Raw genomic sequence first — 4,764 nt, 5'->3', positions numbered from 1 at the left:
GGAGGTTTTGGATTTCCTGTCTGTTACTAACCCAGCCCCTCCCCTCTGAGCTCAGTCTCACTGGTAGTGTGTGTTATGTCACACAGGGTTTGTTCCTATATTATGTAAACCGTCTCTAACACCAACTTTGTTGTCTCTTACTTATCACATTCACAGTCAGCCATTACCGATTGTGGCCCAATGACTTGTTAGCTTTCCCAAACATGCATCACAACAGGCTTACCAACATGGTTATGAGCAACAGGTGTTAATAATAAGAGTTGTGTTGAGCTGTAGTAAGAACTGTTCCTCTTCTGTTCACTAGATGTCACCCTCCACCTGCCTGTGGCTCGGTTAATCACTAGGAGTTCTATTCCATCCAGCTTCAGTGGCAGACAGACACTGGCAGACGTCCACACCAGGTTGCTTGCATTTACTTCTGTAAATCTCACAAAATGGCCCCCATCTTCCCATACTGGTGATGGGCTGGGAATTAGGTATTTTTTACTTATTTTATATATCTATTTGTTTGTTTTGCACATCAATGAGAAACGATTATTTAAGCTTAATGGTTTGTCATGTTGTCAAGAGTTTGATTAATGTGTCTTGTACATATGTGTGTTGACATAATAGCTCATCCAACAATAGAAAATGTGTTTCCTCTTTTCCTATTCTTGATTGGACACAGACGTGTTTCTTAGTGTGTGTGTGTGTGTGTGTGTGTGTGTGTGTGTGTGTGTGTGTGTGTGTGTGTGTTGTGGTATTTTCAACACTTGAAAGATACATAATAAAAAATGTAGCAATTTACATATCCATAATTACCCGCTAACCCACAGACTTTGCCATGCAAACGAGAAAAGCCTTGAGCAATTCTACAACCATGTGTCGTTTTCTGCTTTTGCAACGAGACCCTCTGCCCTCTCTCCACTCAGGGAACCTCTCCCACTCAGAGGCACTGCATCATAGGGAGCTTGTTTCATTGAGAGCCAAAGAACTCAACAACAACAACCCCGGTAAGCAAACCGTTGATTGATGTTAAATGACACTGCAGGCAGTAATGTGTTTGTGTGTGTGGGGGGGGGGCGGGACTGGAACTGGAACTGAGGCAGGGGCTATGGGTTGAAGTGAATTAGGTGGGCTGGGTCTGGAACTGAGGTGTAGGTGAGACTAGGACTAGGGCTAGGACTGGGACTGTAGGTGGGGCTAAGGTGGAAGTGGTGTGTGTGTGTGTGTGTGTGTGTGTGTGTGTGTGTGTGTGTGTGTGTGTGTGTGTGTGTGTGTGTGTTTGTATGTGTGCTTCTACTCCCGGCTGCAGCCCAGATGTCAGAGAAGAAACAGCAAAGTACACAGACAGACAGGCCTAGGCCATGTGGAGACAGGAGATACTGGCAGTATCTCTACGAACCCTACACCCTCTACCCTATATGTCACACACACACACACACACACACACACACACACACACACACACACACACACACACACACACACACACACACACACTTCGCCTTCTGACAGGTCTGATCACAGTATTAAGCAAAGCATAATATGTCAGACACTATTTGTTTAGACTCAGCCGTTTTTGAACCTCCTGTTGAAAGAATGTGCCCTGCCATAGAGCGACCCTGCTAGAGAAATGCTGTGGGCGGAAACAGAGATCCCTGACACCTTGAACCTGATGATCAGCACTGACTTATTGCCCGGGTGTCTAATAGTAGTATCAGATTTCAATAATATTTTTGTTTCATGTCTCTTCTAAGACGGTACAGTAATAGTAACAGAAAACCAAGTCATGTAATACAGTATGAAAATTATCACTGACTGGAATCCTTGGAATCCTCCAAGTGCCCCCTGTATGACACTTAACAATACTTGTTAAGCCAAAAAGATCTGCTTTTTTCTGAGGTGTGTAACACCATCAAGTGTTTCTGATACTGGTTGTTATCTTTGCTGTTACGTGGCAGACTGCTGGCGGAGTTCCCTTATCCTCAAACATGTGGGTCATGAAAATATACCAGGTCTGGCACGACAGTCTTCGAGACCTACTCTTGAGTATTCCTCTCAAATCTCTCTCTAGTAGACTTGGAAGTGATTTGTTGTACAGGTGACTACACAAAAGGGGAGGCTGGTGGAGGTAGAAATCGGAGGACGGGCTCATTGTAATACATGGTGTGCTTGATACCATTCCTCATTCCATTCCATGCATAACAATGAGCCCATCCTCTGATGTCTACCTTTACCAGCCTCCACTGCTACACATAAGAGGATCTGGGATCCCCCCTTCAACAGCTGTCAGTGAAACCTGCCCCAGGGTCTTACAGTACATCTTGTAGAAGGTGTAATTAAGGATTTCAATGGTTATCATATGGATTAGTTGAAAGACATGACATTCCCTTTAGCACCTTTTAACACTGGAAAAAAAAGGTCCTTTGGAATTACATAAAAATGTTGTCGGTTCCACATGATTGAAATGTGTTTCATCAGCACAAATCGTGGGAGTGACAATTCATACATACTGTCCTGTAGCCACAACACAACTATGCTGGGGTCATTTGAAGACATGTGTATTACCTATGGTAACACAGTTGAGAAGTGTGAAAGATATTAAAACATGTTTATTTGCTAGGAAAACCGTAGGAGGCAGCCTGCTAACTGTCAACAGCTGCATTGTCAAGTTAGAACAGCCGATTCCTGAATCGTTAGTATTCATCACTGCATGATACTCATTATTCTCAATTATTTCAAAAGAACTTCAGATCTGTTGTCAATTTGTCATTAGTCAGGGACAGAGGAGGAGGACGCAGAGATGGAGTTTACAAAGAGAATCAGGCAGATCCCCTTCCCTCAGGGAACACAGCCCTACTGACAAAGAGAGAGAGAGAGAGGGGGGGGGGGGGGAGAGATTACTTGTATATAAGTGAGAGTGAGAGAGAGAGAGAGAGAGAGAGAGAGAGGAGGGAGGGGGGGAAAGACAGAGAGGCAGTGAGAAACCTAATGAAAAACAAAGAAAGAGAGAGAGAGAGCTAAAGAGAGAGAAAGTGGCCAATTAACTTGGCCCCGGAGCTTCCTGTAACTCAGAGGCCAGATCTCAAAAGTCTTTCCTTTCTTTCTTGTGTCCTCTATCCTCGCCTCTCATTGGAGGAGAAGGTCTGAGACTCCGTCCCTCTGACCTTCTCCTCCAATGGGTTTTGAGAAGGAAGCGAGGAGTGAGGACACAAGGAATCAAGGAAAGACTTTTGAGATTGGACCAGAGTGTTTAGCTGCAGGAATCCCGACCTGCCCCTATGCCTGAACTCAAGCTGATAATTACAGACCCAGGGGGAGGGAGAGTTATGGAGAAACGTGGCAGCATCTAGTAGCTAGCAATCACACACACACACACACACACACACACACACACACACACACACACACACACACACACACACACGCAACATGCACATGCACACACACACTCACATGCATGCACGCACACATCCACACACGCACGCACGCACGCACGCACGCACGCACGCACGCACGCACGCACGCACGCACGCACGCACACACAAACACACACACACACACACCCACAGGTCCAGGGCCAGTCATTATGGCCCAGGGTGGGCTGTGCTGTGCCGTGCCAAGGCCAATGGGCAGCTGATAGGGCTGAGGGTGGCAGAGATCTGCAAATCCCTCAGATTGGCACTGCATCACACGGGCAGAACCAGGGGGAGGGAGGGGGGAGGGGGAGAGATGATGGTGCCATCTGACAGTAATCCTCTTACCTGGGGTGGGGGATGGGGGGTGGGGGGGCCTGTCTGAACACTGACCTGTTAAGTTGGTACAGCACAGTGAGAGCTAAAGTGGGCGTTGATTGGGAGCGCTTTACATAAGGTGTGTTTTAGAAAGCCATTGATCTTGTCCACGAAAACAGTATTATTCTTGACTTTATTCTGCTGGTTTTGCCTGACTCTCCTCATTCCGTGTCCCACTAGTCAGGTCTAGAATATGCCTCTGTGTCCCACTAGTCAGGTCTAGAGTATGGTTCTCTCTGCCTGTCAGGGCATATTTTAGACTGGGTGTGTCCCTCTCTGCACAGGCATTCATTTCTAGACAAATTGGGGCAACATTAATGGGCCAACATCCCTCACTTCCATGGATCGCTCTCTCTCTCTCTCTCTCTCTCTCTCTCTCTCTCTCTCTCACTCTCTCGCTCTCTCTCTCTCTCTCTCTTCCTTCTCCCCCCCACCCCTTTCTCTCTCTCTCTCTCTCTCTCTCTCTTTTCTCTCTTTTCCTTCTATTTCCCTCTCTCTTTCCAAGCCTTTGTATAGCCTGCCAGGAGGACTCAGTCTGTCCATCAGTCTGATGTCTGTAAAAAATATGATAAATACAGACTTTAACCACAGCCAGAGAAATTGAGCAAGACAATGCACACACACTCAGACACAGCTGAAATGAGATTATTCGGTAGTCCTTTGTCATTTGTACCGTATTGTGTCTAAATTCAGACTTATTGAAATTCTAGCAGTTATAAAACAGAAGTAAAAATAGCTCGGTTCTGTGAATAGGAGCGGAAGAGTACAGCCCCACATTGTTATTGCTATAAGTGTCTTTGTAGCTGAAGTATTTTCTTTCATTGTATTAACGAGGTGGTTAAAGTGCAAGCAAGCTCACAGTGAAAAGAATGAAAATTGTTCACAGACGCCCACTATCGGAAACAGGTCAGCCTTCGCCAAGCTCTCAGCTGGTTGCGCAGATTAAATAACAGGTGGTCTCATTTGCACATAGTCTTTCCATTTATCT

This window comes from Argentina silus, assembly GCF_951799395.1.
Source record: "Argentina silus genome assembly, chromosome: 4".
NCBI lineage: Eukaryota > Metazoa > Chordata > Actinopteri > Argentiniformes > Argentinidae > Argentina > Argentina silus.
This window is presented reverse-complemented; position numbering follows the sequence as displayed.